This window comes from Haematobia irritans, chromosome 2 (genome assembly GCF_050003625.1).
Source record: "Haematobia irritans isolate KBUSLIRL chromosome 2, ASM5000362v1, whole genome shotgun sequence".
Classification (NCBI taxonomy): Eukaryota; Metazoa; Arthropoda; class Insecta; order Diptera; family Muscidae; genus Haematobia; species Haematobia irritans.
Window position 1 is genome coordinate 51,110,913 of NC_134398.1, and position 16,589 is coordinate 51,127,501.

Genomic DNA, 16,589 nt, shown 5'->3' on the forward strand with positions numbered 1-16,589 from the left:
ACAGTAAAACATGGATCAGGAAGTGTGATGGCTTGGTGCTACATATCAGCAGCAGGACCGGACCCGCAAGTTTTTATCATTGGTATAATATTCATATATTTCCATTTTGAAGGGGAACTTTTCACCTTGTATGGAAACACTACAGCATTACGGACAGATTCAAATTTTAACAGAATAATCAGGCGTACAATACAAACATGCGGTTATTATACAACTGCTCTCAATTTATGGAATCGCCATCACAATCCCCTGATATAAACGTTGTAGAGAATTTGAGATCTTATTTGAAGAATTAGTAGAAGACTAGGCAAATGTCCAACATATTGTCTAAAGGAGAATGGGAAAAATTGGTCTTGCTTACTGCAGCAAACTGTAGAATCAGTTCCAAATTAATCGCCGTTCGTAAAAGCAAAGGAATGCCAACAAAATATTAAAAGAAAAACAAAAATGGGAATTTTCTGATGAATCCTAAGGAAAAGCGCCTCAGTAAATAGCTTGGTATGTACAACAGCTTTCTAAAGGGAGGTATATCCCCACAAACCATGGTAGGAACAAATATTAGTTCTTATTAGCAAAGTGAAAGAGGACCTAACATCTCCATTGTCGTAGAGACCCTTGTGTATGCTGGAACCAGCTGGGAAACTAATTGAGCGGCTAATAAAACCTAGACTTGCTGAAGCCAAAAGGAGCTCTAAAGTTAGTAGTAGAAAAAACGTTCAATCAGCAGGACATATCATCCTACTGCGACCCTGGACATTAAAAACGCATTGAACACCCTAAGATGGACAGATGTAATATACACTCTTGAGAGTATTTTCCGTATACCGGAATACCTAATGATGACCCTTATAAATTACCTAAGATACCACTCACTGATATACGAGACATCATAAGGTTCAAGAAAAAAGGAAATCATCTCATGTTCGGCACAGGGATTAATGCTAGGGCTAGACCTGTGGAATGCAACGTACGATGAGATCTAAAAGATAGACATGTCAGACGACAAAATTGTAGTGGGATACGCAGACGATATAGCTGCGGTTATAAACGCTAGAAACACGGAAGGGGCTCAACACAAACTGTGTCAAACTGTGATAAGAGCGATAACCTGACTGGACTCGCATAGTCTATACTTTGCCATGCAAAATACGGAATTGTTACAATTGACAACAGCGACATTTATCTCTAGAAATAGACTTATGGAAAATATTGGAGGACCGTTCCCAGGTAAAGGGAGAGTACTCATGGAGACTATAAACAGCATACTCCTATATGAATCTGAAATCTGGACACCGACGTTATAACGACAGACCCGAGTTTATAAAGTACTCTCCGTGCAGAGAAAAGGTGCCCTGAGAGCCATATCAGCACATTATATGGCGAATACCTATCCCCTACTAACAGGTTGGCTGATAAGTCTCCCGGTCTAACAAAGAAAAATACATTTTTTTGTCAAAATTAGTTTTTATTATTCAACATAGTTCCCAAGTTCAAGAGGGATACAACGATTATAACGACCTTCCAATTTTTTGATACCATTTTGGCAGTACTCCTTCGGTTTTACCTCAAAATAGGCCTCAGTTTCGGCGATCACCTCTTCATTGCAGCCAAATTTTTTCCCTGCGAGCATCCTTTTGAGGTCTGAGAACAAGAAAAAGTCGCTGGGGGGCAGATCTGGAGAATACGGTGGGTGAGGAAGCAATTCGAAGCCCAATTCATGAATTTTTGCCATAGTTCTCAATGACTTGTGGCACGGTGCGTTGTCTTGGTGGAACAACACTTTTTTCTTCTTCATATATGGCCGTTTTGCCGCGATTTCGACCTTCAAACGCTCCAATAACGCCATATAATAGTCACTGTTGATGGTTTTTCCCTTCTCAAGATAAAAATTATTCCATGCGCATCCCAAAAAACAGAGGCCATTACTTTGCCAGCAGACTTTTGAGCCTTTCCACGCTTCGGAGACGGTTCACCGGTCGCTGTCCACTCAGCCGACTGTTGCTTGGACTCAGGAGTGTAGTGATGGAACCATGTTTCATCCATTGTCACATATCGACGGAAAAACTCGGGTGTATTACGAGTTAACAGCTGCAAACACCGCTCAGAATAATCAACACGTTGTTGTTTTTGGTCAAATGTGAGCTCGCGCGGCACCCATTTTGCACAGAGCTTCCGGATATCTAAATATTGATGAATGATATGACCAACACGTTCCTTTGATATCTTTAAGGCCTCTGCTATCTCGATCAACTTCATTTTACGGTCATTCAAAATCATTTTGTGGATGTTTTTGATGTTTTCGTCGGTAACCACCTCTTTCGGGCGTCCACTGCGTTCACCGGCCTCCGTGCTCATTTCACCACGCTTGAATTTTGCATACCAATCAATTATTGGGGCAGAGTCCGGAAACTCATTATCAAGCCAAGTTTTTGCTTCCACCGTATTTTTTCCCTTAAGAAAACAGTATTTTATCAAAACACGAAATTCCTATTTTTTCATTTTTTTTACAATAACAAAAGTTGCTTCACAAAAGCCGCTCTATCTCACAAACTAATTGACTTACAGACATCAAATTTTGACACGAATCATTTGAAGGTTGGTATTATATAAAAATAATATGCATTTAATACTAGCGACGCCATCTATGTGTCAGACCGGGGACTTATCAGCCAACCTGTTAGTGATATTGGGAATGGTTCCAATAGACCTTCAGTTAACTGAGAAGAGCAAGATTTTTAGTGCCAATCAGTCAGTGAGACAATAGAGAAATGGTATGAATGCTGGAGAAACGAGAGAAGTGGCTGGTGGACTTTGTACTATAGGTAGAAATGAAGTCCGAATAAATGAGATCGGTCGTATCTTCCCACCAATGTAGACAGCAAGATGGTACTGAATGAGAGGTAGTGGGAAGCTGTTCGCAGATATGTTGAATATGTTCTTCGCAACAAGAAGACCGACATGGATTTTGCGATGTGATGAATAAGATGAGATGGACATGAGACATGACGGGGTTTATCTCCAAATTATGCAAAAGTGATTCCGATGTTGAAAATATGCCCAGGGGTAGGGTAGGATGAGGTTTTGGCCAGTGGATGCATAAAGCATATATACAGTATGAGTCCCCCGAAATATAGACAGAGAAATGGCAAGAATGCTGGAGAAACGAGAGAAGAGTCAGATGGACTTTGTACTATAGATGGAAATTAAGTACGAATACGTGCATATACGAGGAATGGGATATTGTTGATGATCCTGAGCATACCTTTTTCAAATGTAGCCGATGGACAGAAACAACATAGAGAAATGGAGAATGAGATCCGTAGTATCTTCCCACGAAATGTAGACAGCAAGATGGTACTGAATGAGAGGTACTGGGAGGTCGTTCGCAGATATGTTGAATACGTTCTTCGCAACGAGAAGACCGACATGGATTTGGCAAATAATGCAAAAATTGGTTTCAATGTGAAAACTGTATCCCGGGGTGAGGGAAGATGGTTTTTATTTCCATCGTCGAAAAAACATGTAAACAAATAAACAGTATGAGTCCCCCGAAATATAGACACAGAAATGGCAAGAACGCCGGAGAGACGGGAGAAGAGTGGGCTGGGCTATGTACTATAGTGGGAAATGAAGTACGAATACGTGTATTTACGAGGAAGAAGAAATCGTTGATGATGCGATGGAAAAAACGACGCAGAGAACTGGAGAATGATATCGGTCGTATCTTCCCCCAAAATATAGACAGTAAGATGGTACTGAATGAGAGGCATTGGGAGGCTATACGCCGACATGGATTTAGCGATGTGATGAATAAAAGCGGGAGTCTGGATGCAGACTAAGAAGAGATGGACATGAGACAGGATGAGATCTACCTCAAAATAAAGCAAAAGTGGTTCCGATGTGAAAAGTATACCCCGGGGGGTAGACAAGTTGAGTTTTGAGCCGATATCGTCGACTGTGATGGAGTCCGACACACGGCATGTGGACGCATAAAGCATTATCACATCCTCAACTGCAAAAAATATCGTGACATATATAAAGTTTGAGTCTTATTATATTCATAAATTTTCTTCAGTGTTGACTTTGCATTGTAGTGAGCTATCGAGGAGAAATCTAAGCAAATGATGAAGACGCTGCATATTTTTTCGACATGGAAAAATGTCCTTATAATGACATACTTTCGTTGGACACAACAATCATCCATTCACATGCAAGGAACAACACGATGTATTGCCATCAATTGTGGCACTCGAAACCTATTCTTCCTCTCTTTCTTCATTTTCTTCTTTGCCACATTATTGTCAGGCAAAAACTATGTTAAAAATGTAATTAAGGCAAAACCACCATTCCGTAGTAGGAATACTGTATACATGATGATGGTAGAGAGGAGTGAGGGCGTCAAGGGTCTATGAACTTAGAGGCAAAAATAGCTCCACAGATAATTTCTTTATGATTGTCGGTTGGCCTTTACCATCTGTTCGGTTATGTTTTGAGCAGAAACGTCCATTTATTCTTCATTCCTGTACATGAGTGCTTCACAGAAGGGCAAGACATGGTTCTAGTTTTATGTCATAAACATCTAATGCAGATCTCATTCGAAAGTGGAATATTTAAAAATTTTATAGCATTTTAAATTTAACAGGAATTTGTCCACAAGAAAAAATTTCTATGCATTAATTAGATAATGCCATTAAGTTGGAAGTAGTAGTCATAAAGGAAAACTATTCTACATAATTTAAAATTTAATGGTTATTCTAAATTGGCATAAAATGTTGTGCAATTGATTGGTTTTAAGATTAGAGACGAGTAATAAAAACAAAATATACGATTTATTTACAAACATTAGTGCAAACACATTTCTTTGGTTTAATGAATTTTTAATTTAGACAAAGAATTTTCTATGAGATCTAGGGAAATTTTTATAAATTATAGAGGCATACATTGTCCCTAGTGTGTGATAATAAACACATGTTGGAAAGTTATTGGAATTCAAACCCTTAAGATTGTGAATGTTTTGTATCCAAGTCTTACACTAAGGTTTGTGTTAATTATGCATGGTTTCACTAAAGCCATAGAATAATTTCACGACATTCATGAATAATTAAGGCTTTATGCCAACCAATTAATTACTATTTGACTAAATATTGTATCGAAATAAAATTTTGACAAAATTTTCTATAGAAATAAAATTTTGACAAAATTTTCTATAGAAATAAAATTATGACAAAATTTTCTATAGAAATAAAATTTTGACAAAATTTTCTATAGAAATAAAATTTTGACAAAATTTTCTATAGAAATAAAATTTTGGTAAAATTTTCTATAGAATTAAAATTTTGACAAAATTTTCTATAGAAATAAAATTTTGGTAAAATTTTCTATAGAAATAAAATTATGACAAAATTTTCTATAAAAATAAAATTTTGACAAAATCTTCTATAGAAATAAAATTTTGACAAAGTTTACTATAGAAATAAAGTTTTGACAAAATTTTCTATAGAAATAAAATGTTGACAAAAAAGAAAGTCAGAATTTTTTGTTCCAAGTAAACTTTTTTTTGAGTGCAGGACTAATATTTGTGGCAGGGGACGCTGCCATTTTCCCCATATTCTGTAGTTTTCATATTTTTAAAAAGTATAAATTTCTATAGTTCAATAAGTATTTTCTGATACTAATGCTATATGTTTTTCCATTTTTCAGGTATGTCTTGACTAAGAAAATAACATTTGTCATAAATATGGTAAGATATATTTTTTTATATATAGAACTTGATTAGGTTAGATGATATTTACATTTTGTCATACTGTGGTCTTATTAATTATAGTAGGTTTGTGTGTCTTTTGTATTTCTTTATATTCTTATCTCGGTTCTTGAGACTAATTGAGATCATTAGCTATCGTGATTGAATAAAAAAAACCACAATGCTTATTCATCCATTGTCATGGCATTTTTGTTATTTATCCCTTCTAGTGGAAATCTTTAGCACAAAGACCTTTTGCATTTGATTGAAATTAAATTAATGATCATTAAATTTATTTATAAAATTAATTTTACACCAGCAAAATCATTGACATTAGTCACTCGTCATGCACTATAAAGTTTTTGCTCTCTTCCTCTATAAATAATTTGTAGATCAACGTCTATCTTTTCTTCATTCAAAATCCAATCGAATGTGATTGCCGATGATAATTCAATATGAAAGTTCAATGGCCATGTGGAATATCAGCATGGCAGAGGGAAAATGCATCACCATCAATGTCCATTTATTTGTTGAAAGTGGAACGTTAATCAACGTTTGGTGTTATTTAACATCTTTCTCTTGTTTAATAATTTTTTCCTTTGTTCACGATAATAAAAGCTTTGGTTTTTTAGTAATTCTACGTGAAAAAAATTTATTATACTTGGAAAGTTTTTGCTAAGACAAACAGACTTCTAGAGTTTGAATATTCATCGACAAATACTGATTCGGCGGAGTTGATTTTTTGTTTCATCCCCCATATAACTCATCTTATAAAAGCCGTAAATCAAGCCTTGGCTTCCTAAGTTTACACCATAGAAACAAAATGCATGTCAGTCACACGCTTAATTGATTTCAATTGAATTTAATTACATTTAACAAAATGTATAGGGATAGTTGGATGGATACATGGATGGATGGATGGATGGATGTGTGGATATAAGAATTTGAGACGAATTATGGGGCAAATACTGAGTCAACAATTCAATGGATATTAAATATCAAAGAACTAAAGCGGCCACAATAACTATCGCATAATGACTTCCATGGAATTTTGATAAAATAATGAATATGAAAACTGTTTTACACAAATTCCAATACAATATTTTTTAGTAGTAGTTTCTTTATGTTTTTACTTTGATTTAACATATAATGAGACGTCATGTTGTACAATTTTGATCCCATGACGTCAACATCATTAATTGGTGCCACAAGAATTTCCCACGACATTTCCGATAATTAATTCGAAAGTATTCCGCTTGGTTTCTTGTCTTCATTCATATCAAACGACATGAACTTCCTTTTATTTCTTCGCTGAAACAGAATTGTAAAGCCCACTGCTATGCTCCAGAAAACCACAAACGGCGGGAATAAAGTGTAAAAAAAAAAACAAGAACACTACCAAAAGGTTTTTGTTCCGAGGAACTTCCTTGGTTCAATCAATGTGGGTATGGTGCAAAATTATGCCATTAAATCTTGAGAGAAAAAAAAAAGAACACAAACATGAAATATTTTCAAAAAACGGAAATAGCTCGAAGCCGCAGTTGCTACAGGTTCAACTCTTCTCTCTTCAGTTTCTATTCAAAATTACAACGAAACTTGTGTTTCACCAGAAATTACCCCATACGCAATGAAGAGACTTTCTGCGTTTTCGTAATTTTGCTTGGATTCTGAGGGGTTTGAAAAAAAAGAAAGATTGCCCGAAGTTATCAACTTGTCCCTTTGTTGTGTAGGGGCATTTTAATGGTGCTACTTTGCTGCTAATTTATGTATCTTTTCAGTTTAGAATTTCCCATGAAATATTCCTGGGACTTTTAAAAATAATATTTTCCCCAGGGAAGTTCTTCGCATGCATGTGGGAAGCATTGCAAAGAGTGGGAAAAATTCCACCAATAATGAATTTTATTTCGAATAGGATTCTCATTAACTTGTTGGCGCGTTCTTTTTGCTGAAATGGGGAAAATTTTATAAATAAGAAGCCACATGTTTGTTGGTGATCATACTGCAAATATTGATATGAAATATTATCAGAAGACATACCATTTTTATTGCAACAATATATGGGAACTCAGAAAAAAAATTTCACTAACATTTTTTCAATTAAAATTGTAATTGAATTAAAAAAAATAATAAATATTTAAAAATAAAAATTAATTGATTCAACAAAGTTCTTAGTTAAAACAAACATCGATTCCAAAAACTAATGGCATCAACTAATTGGATTACTTTATTGGATTACTACAATTTTTAATTGGATCAATTAATTTTTTAATTGGTCTAATTATTGTTTTAATTGGGCCAATTATTTTTTTAATTGACGTTGGTGATTGACACTATCATTTCTGTGACTGACGAAATTTCAATTAAAAATTAATTGGTTTAATTAAATTAGTAATAAAAAGGAAAAAATAATATGTATGTGTCGTTACTAAATTTGTAAATATGCATGTGAAAACATTTCCATTACCGCATAGCTTTTTTTCGAGGTGAGGATCAGTTTGCCACACTTGGTAGAATTCGACCCAAAATTGTAGGTTTTTTATAGAAATAAAATTTGGACAAAATATTCTAGAGCAATAAGAAGTTGACAAAATTTTCTATAGAAATAAAATTTGAACAAAATTTTCTAAAGAATAAAAATTTTGAAAAAAAAATTATAAAAATAAAATCTTGAGAAATTTTTCTATAGAAATAAAATTTTGACAAATTTTAAATATAAATAAAATTTTGACAAAATTTTTAAAGAAATAAAATTTTGACAAAATTTTCAATAGAATTAAAATGTTGTCAAAATTTTCTGTAGAAATAAAATTTGGGCAAAATTTTCTATAGAAATTAAATTTCGAGAAAATTTTCTATTGAAATAAAGTTTTAAGAAAATTTTCTGTAGAATTGAAGTTTTGAGAAGATTTTCTATAGAAATAAGATCTTGACAAAATTTTCTATAAAAATAAAATTTTGACAAAATTTTCTATAGAAATTAAATTTCGAGATAATTTTCTGTTGAAATAAAGTTTTAAGAACATTTTATGTAGAATTGAAGTTTTGAGAAAATTTTCTATAGATACAAAATTTTGACAAAATTTTCTGTAAAAATAAAATCTTGAAAAAATTTTCTGAAGAAATAAAATATTGACAAAATTTTCTATAGAAATGAAATTTTGACAAAATTTTCTGTAGAAATAAAATTTGGCAAAATTTGCTATAGAAATTAAATTTCGAGAAAATTTTCTATTGAAATAAAGTTTTAAGACAATTTTCTGTTGACAAAATTTTCTGTAAAAATAAAATTTTGAAAAAAGATATAAAATGTTGACAAAATTTTCTATAGATATGAAATTTTCACAAAATTTTCTATAGATATAAAATTTTCACAAAATTTTCTATAGAAATAAAATTTTGATAAAATTTTCTATCGAAATAAAATTTTGACAAAATTTTCTATAGAAATGAAATTTTGAGAAAATTTTCTATAGAAATGAAATTTTGAGAAAAATTTCTATAGAAATGAAATTTTGAGAAAATTTTCTATAGAAATGAAATTTGAGAAAAATTTCTATAGAAATAAAATTTTGACAAAATTTTCAATAGAATTGAAATTTGGACAAAATTTTCAATAGAAATAAAATTTGGACATAATTTTCTATAGAAATGAAATTTCGACAAAATTTTCTATAGAAATAACATTTTGAGAAAATTTTCTATAGAAATAAAATTTTGAGAAAATTTTCTATATAAATAAAATGTTGAAAATTTTTTCTATGGGAATAAAACATTTCTTTCGAAGAAATATACTTTTTTTCAATATTAACCACAAAAATTTGATAAAAATCTTCAAAATATTTTTTTGTTTAATTTGGTAGATTGTTGGATAAATTTTCTTCAAAATTTGGTAGATTATGTTTGGCATGAGTGGTGGGACAGGGCGTTCACATGCCGTATGCCGGACTCCGTCCCTTTCGGTGATAGTGGCTAAAAATCCATTCTTTGTAAAACCGAACTATACTCTCACACCACCGTGCCACTTTCGCATTATTTTCAGTGGGACCACTTCGTGACTCATGTCCACCTCTGTTTGCGTCCCGACTTCATTTTTCACATTCCCAAAATAATTTGCGGCCGTCTTGTTGCGAAGAACACATATCTGCTTAGAGCTTCCCAGTGCCTCTCATTTTTTTTCTCTCGAGTTCTCTGCGTCGTTTTGCCCATAGGCTACATTTGAAAATTGTATGCTCAGCATCATCAACGATTTCTTCTCCTTCGTATATGCATGTATTTGCTCTCCATTTTCTCCCTAACATTCTCGTGTAAGTGCATTAAAAATTGGCGAGGATAATGTGTCCACTCCTCGTTGGGCGCCAATATTACAATATTATGAATTCCAATTAACATGTCAACAAAACAAGTCTTCAATAAAAAAATGGTTAATTTTATTATTACTTCCTTAAAAGGTGTGTGCATTTGTACTAATTAAAACAATTTGTTCATTCATAAATACATATATAAATATTGCTAAATGCTAATATTTTACGCGATAACAACAAAATCGTCGGTAGTCAAATGTAATTATTATTAACAATGAATGTAATGTGTCTAAAACCTGACACTCAAATATATCAGGGTGCATATTGGCTCGTTTTCATTTGAATGACTGACGAGGTGCTGGTATTAGGAGTAGAGCAAACTAGAGTAACAGCAGAGCGCAAATAAAAAAAAAAAAAAAAAAAACAGCACCTGCCTTTGAAATCGAGTAGTTTTACATTCAGCCGCACTGGATAAAATATTGAGTGGCAGTATAGTTGCCACAATAATACCACCAGGGCCATCGTCATTGCTGATTTTTTGTTTGTTGATGTTGGAAGCCAAGCGTATTGTTTTTGCTGTTATGGAAGTTGATATTTGAAACTTGGAAGCGACCGATCGGCTGCCAGACCACAAAGTAACTTTGTAATTCAATTGGAGAGGGGAAAGTGTATAGTTTTTTTTTGTTGATATTTTTTTTTAAATTGTGCTACTTTTCGATTTCCTTTCCTAGAAGGCATTTGAAATATTTATTACTTTTCGATAGCAATTAAAAACAATTATTAAAACAATAATTTAGGGTTTATTGACAGCTAAAATAATTCGAAAATATCAATGGCGCAAAGTATTGTAGGCACTTCAATAAATTACTTCATACATTGTTCGCTGGGATTAACGTCCTTCTATATTCTGTAGATATTTGAAGAAATCACGAGATAGATAGCAGATTTTACTAACTTTTTAATAACTAATTGAATATACATTTTTAATTTTATTTTTAATTAATTTTATTTTAATTTCAATTTCAATTTCAATTTTCATTCTATTTTTTTATATTTTTAACTTTAATTTAATTTTTAATTTTTTTTTTAATTTCATTTTTTATTTTATTTTTAGCTTTAATTTTATTTTAATTTTTAGTTTGAATTCTATCATTCATCTTCCAAGATTTTATTTGATTTTATTTGTTTCAGGACTTCTGTCAATTTCAATTTTAATTTTATTATACCCTAAACCACATATTGGTCAGGGTATAATAAATATATATTTAAATATTGATTTTAGACCCCATAAAATATATAACGATCGACTCAGAATCACCTCTTTTGTCGATCCAGCCCTTGGTGTCCGTTCGTCCGTCTGTCCATGTATTTGTTGTTCGCAGGATTCCGGTCCCAATTATTAACCGATTTTGATGAAATTTGGTATAGGGTGTTTTTTTTAGACACAAGGACGAATGCTATTGAATTGTTAGGAGAAATCGGATCAAATTTAGATATAACTCCCATATATATATATCGGCCGATCATGACAAATGGAGTCACGTTGCGCTTACAAGCCGATCGTCATCAAATTTGGAAGAAAAGAATCTTTTTCATCACGCTTCACGTCTGCAAAATTTCATCGAAATCGGTTTTAGATATAGCTCTCATATATATATGTATCGCCCGATTTTTCCAAAATTTGGCCATAAATCCTTTATTTACCGACCGATCTTACTCAAAGTTGGCCAAATCTAATTTTCTATAGTACTAACTATATGTGCAAAAAAATCATTGAAATCGGTTCAGATTTAGCTATAGCTCCCATCTATAGATGGTATAGCCCAATTTTCCCAAATTTGGCCATAAAACTCTTATTTATCAGTCGATCTTACTCAAAGTTGGGTTATTCTAATCTTCTATAGTGCTAACTATATGTGCCAAAAATCATGGAAATCGGTTCAGATTTAGATATAACTTCCATATAAAGGGTGGTTAAATTGTAAGTCCGATGTTGAATGTGAACCACACCTAAACGCAATGTTTTTTCCGAATTTGATTTGACATTTCTCTATTTCAGACTTACTCAATTTGAACCATGGAGAGATACATATTCCAACAACGTGTTAAATGGTTCCAAAAAATGGCAAGAGTGGAAGATCAATTTTCGAAGAAAATCATCTTCAGTGATGAGGCACATTTTCACCTCAGTGGATTCGTCAATAAACAGAAGTGCCGCATTTGGGCGAATGAGAATCCAAGTGTGATTGTCGAAAAACCAATGCACCCACAAAGAGTGACTGTTTGGTGCGGTTTATGGCCTGGTGGCATCATCGGGCCGTATTTTTTCCAAAATGAGGCCAGTCAGGCAGTTACTGTGAATGGTGTTCGCTATCGTGAGATGATAACGAACTTTTTATGGCCCGAATTGGAAGATATGGATGTGGACGATATGTAGTTTTAGCAGGACGTTGCCACTTGCCACACAGCTAACGAAACAATGGCTCTTTTGCGCAACTAATTCAATGGCCGTGTTATCTCACGTAATGGCGATGTCAATTGGCCGCCAAGATCATGTGATTTGACACCATTGCACTTTTTTCTTTGGGGTTATTTGAAAGAAAAGGTGTACGTCGATAAGCCAGCAATAATTCAAGAGGTAAAGGATGAGATAATTCGGCACATTAACGGCATGGAACCTCCATTATGCCTCAGCGTCATCGAAAATTTGGACCATCGGATGAAGGTGTGCCACCCTAGATGATGTGCACCCGAGTAATATTTTACTCACGCTCACGCATACTCATGACGGAGAAATCTTATTCACGCACGATATTTTTTTGTCGGACTCACGCTGCCGCACGAAAATCTCACGAAAATCTTTTAAATGTACTCACTCACGAAAATCTTTTAAATGTCGTGACTCACGAAAGATATCCTGACTCACTTGAAACCTCGTGACTCACGAATAATTTTTTATAGAACCTGGCTGAACACATGAATTCAACTCGTAAGCATTTTATTTTCCTAAGCGGTATTATTTTCGTGAGCGTGTTTTTCCGAAATTCGTTACTCACGCATACTCACGAATATAATATTTTCGTGACTCACGCTCACGAACAACATTTGGTTGGTTAATCACGCTCACACACACACTTACGCCGATGCCATCAGCGTTACTCACGCGTGAGTCACGTGTACACCTCTAACAGGTTGGCTGATAAGTCCCCGGTCTAACAAAGAAAAACACATTTTTTTGTCAAAATTTGTTTTTATTATTCAACATAGATCCCTTCATGAGCGATACAACGATTATAACGACCTTCCAATTTTTTGATACCATTTTGGTAGTACTCCTTCGGTTTTGCCTCAAAATATCAAAATAGGCCCCAGTTTCGGCGATCATCTCTTCATTGCAGCCAAATTTTTTCCCTGCGAGCATCCTTTTGAGGTCTGAGAACAAGAAAATGTCGCTGGGGCCAGATCTGGAGAATACGGTGGGTGGGAAAGCAATTCGAGGCCCAATTCATGAATTTGTGCCATCGTTCTCAATGACTTGTGGCACGGTGCGTTGTCTTGGTGGAACAATACTTTTTTCTTCTTCATATGGGGCCGTTTTACCGCGATTTCGACCTTCAAACGCTCCAATAACGCCATATAATAGTCACTGTTGATGATTTTTTCCCTTCTCAAGATAATCGATAAAAATTATTCCATGCGCATCCCAAAAAACAGAGGCCATTACTTTGCCAGCGGACTTTTGAGTCTTTCCACGCTTCGGAGACGGTTCACCGGTCGCTGTCCACTCAGCCGACTGTCGATTGGACTCAGGAGTGTAGTGATGAAGCCATGTTTCATCCATTGTCACATATCGACGGAAAAACTCGGGTGTATTACGAGTTAACCGGTGCAAGCACCGCTCAGAATCATCAACACGTTGTTGTTTTTGGTCAAATGTGAGCTCGCGCGGCACCCATTTTGCACAGAGCTTCCGCATATCCAAATATTGATGAATGATATGACCAACACGTTCCTTTGATATCTTTAAGGCCTCTGCTATCTCGATCAACTTCATTTTATGGTCATTCAAAATCATTTTGTGGATTTTTTTGATGTTTTCGCCACCTCTTTCGGGCGTTCTCTGCGTTCACCGTCCTCCGTGCTCATTTCACCACGCTTGAATTTTGCATACCAATCAATTATTGTTGATTTCCCTGGGGCAGAGTCCGGAAACTCATTATCAAGCCAAGTTTTTGCTTCCACCGTATTTTTTCCCTTCAGAAAACAGTATTTTATCAAAACACGAAATTCCGTTTTTTTCCATTTTTTCACAATTACAAAAGTTGCTTCACAAAAGACGCTCTATCTCAGAAACTAATTGACTTACAGACGTCAAATGTTGACACGAATCATTTGAAGGTTGGTACTATATAAAAATAATATGCATTTAATGCCAGCCACGCCATCTATGTATTCTATGTGATCGGGGACTTATCAGCCAACTTGTTATATGTAACACCCGATTTTGAAAATTTTCCCCTAATAACCTTATTTTTGACCATAGTGGCCTCATTTATTAACCGATTATACACAAATTTAGCACTATATAATCTTCTGTAATATCAACCAAACCTCCAAAATATAATCCGAATCGGTTTAGATTTAGATATAGCTCCCATATATATGTACCGCTCAATTTTCAAAAATTTCTCCTAATAACCCTATTTTTTTACCATAATAGCCTTACTTATTAAACGATCTTACTCAAATTTAGCACAACGTAACCTTCTCTGGTATCAATCTAACCTGCAAAATATTATCCAAATTGGGTCAAATTTAGATATAGCTCCCATATATATGCATCGCTCGATTTTCTCAAATTTGGTCATAATACTCTTATTTGCCCTATTTTCACAAATCTGGATTTATTATCCACTCTTAATCGAGCGATTTCCTTTTTTTAATAATAGACTCAATATTAGTGGCATACTAACTCTGTAGGTTCAGAATCAACTATAGATCCTAATATCAGACATTTCTGTTCAGATTGTGATAGAGCTCCCATAAACATGTACCCCTTAATGTTCTTAAATATGGAAATGCGGCTTATCTCCCAAACCTATACCAATGATAACCCACAAATGCTTATGTTTACTAATTCAGTAGGGGTGGTTTGGGGTATGAAATAGTCGGATCCGCCCGACTTTCTACTTTACTTATTTTTTTAATTTTAATTTTAATTTTAATTTTAATTTTAATTTTAATTTTAATATTAATTTTAATTTTAATTTTAATTTTAATTTTAATTTTAATTTTAATTTTAATTTTAATTTTAATTTTAATTTTAATTTTAATTTTAATTTTAATTTTAATTTTAATTTCAATTTTAATTTTAATTTTAATTTTAATTTTAATTTTAATTTTAATTTTAATTTTAATTTAATTTTAGTTTTAATTTTTATTTTAATTTTTATTTTAATTTTAATTTTAATTTTAATTTTAATTTTAATTTAATTTTAGTTTTAATTTTTATTTTAATTTTTATTTTAATTTTAATTTTAATTTTAATTTTAATTTTAATTTTAATTTTAATTTTAATTTTAATTTTAATTTTAATTTTAATTTTAATTTTAATTTTAATTTTAATTTTAATTTTAATTTTAATTTTAATTTTAATTTTAATTTTAATTTTAATTTTAATTTTAATTTTAATTTTAATTTTAATTTTAATTTTAATTTTAATTTTAATTTTAATTTTAATTTTAATTTTAATTTTAATTTTAATTTTAATTTTAATTTTAATTTTAATTTTAATTTTAATTTTAATTTTAATTTTAATTTTAATTTTAATTTTAATTTTAATTTTAATTTTAATATTAATTTTAATTTTAATTTTAATTTAAATTTTAATTTTAATTTTAATTTTAATTTCAATTTTAATTTTAATTTTAATTTTAATTTTAATTTAATTTTAGTTTTAATTTTTATTTTAATTTTAATTTTTATTTTTATTTTAATTTTAATTTTAATTTTAATTTTAATTTTAATTTTAATTTTAATTTTAATTTTAATTTTAATTTTAATTTTAATTTTAATTTTAATTTTAATTTTAATTTTAATATTAATTTTAATTTTAATTTTAATTTTAATTTTAATTTTAATTTTAATTTTAATTTTAATTTTAATTTTAATTTTAATTTTAATTTTAATTTTAATTTTAATTTTAATTTTAATTTTAATTTTAATTTTAATTTTAATTTTAATTTTAATTTTAATTTTAATTTTAATTTTAATTTTAATTTTAATTTTAATTTTAATTTTAATTTTAATTTTAATTTTAATTTTAATTTTAATTTTAATTTTAATTTTAATTTTAATTTTAATTTTAATTTTAATTTTAATTTTAATTTTAATTTTAATTTTAATTTTAATTTTAATTTTAATTTTAATTTTAATTTTAATTTTAATTTTAATTTTAATTTTAATTTTAATTTTAACTTTAATTTGAATATCAATTTTAAATCTATCATTCATCTCCCAAGATTTTATTTGAAACACTGTTTTAGCAC

General features: G+C 31.5%; 1 protein-coding gene across 1 annotated transcript in view; it reads left to right on the top strand.

Moving 5' to 3' along the window:
- The window catches only part of CdGAPr (GTPase-activating protein CdGAPr), a 287,380-nt gene that overhangs the window by 54,827 nt on the left and 215,964 nt on the right, over positions 1 to 16,589 (top strand). The gene's annotated exons all lie outside the window — the stretch shown is intronic.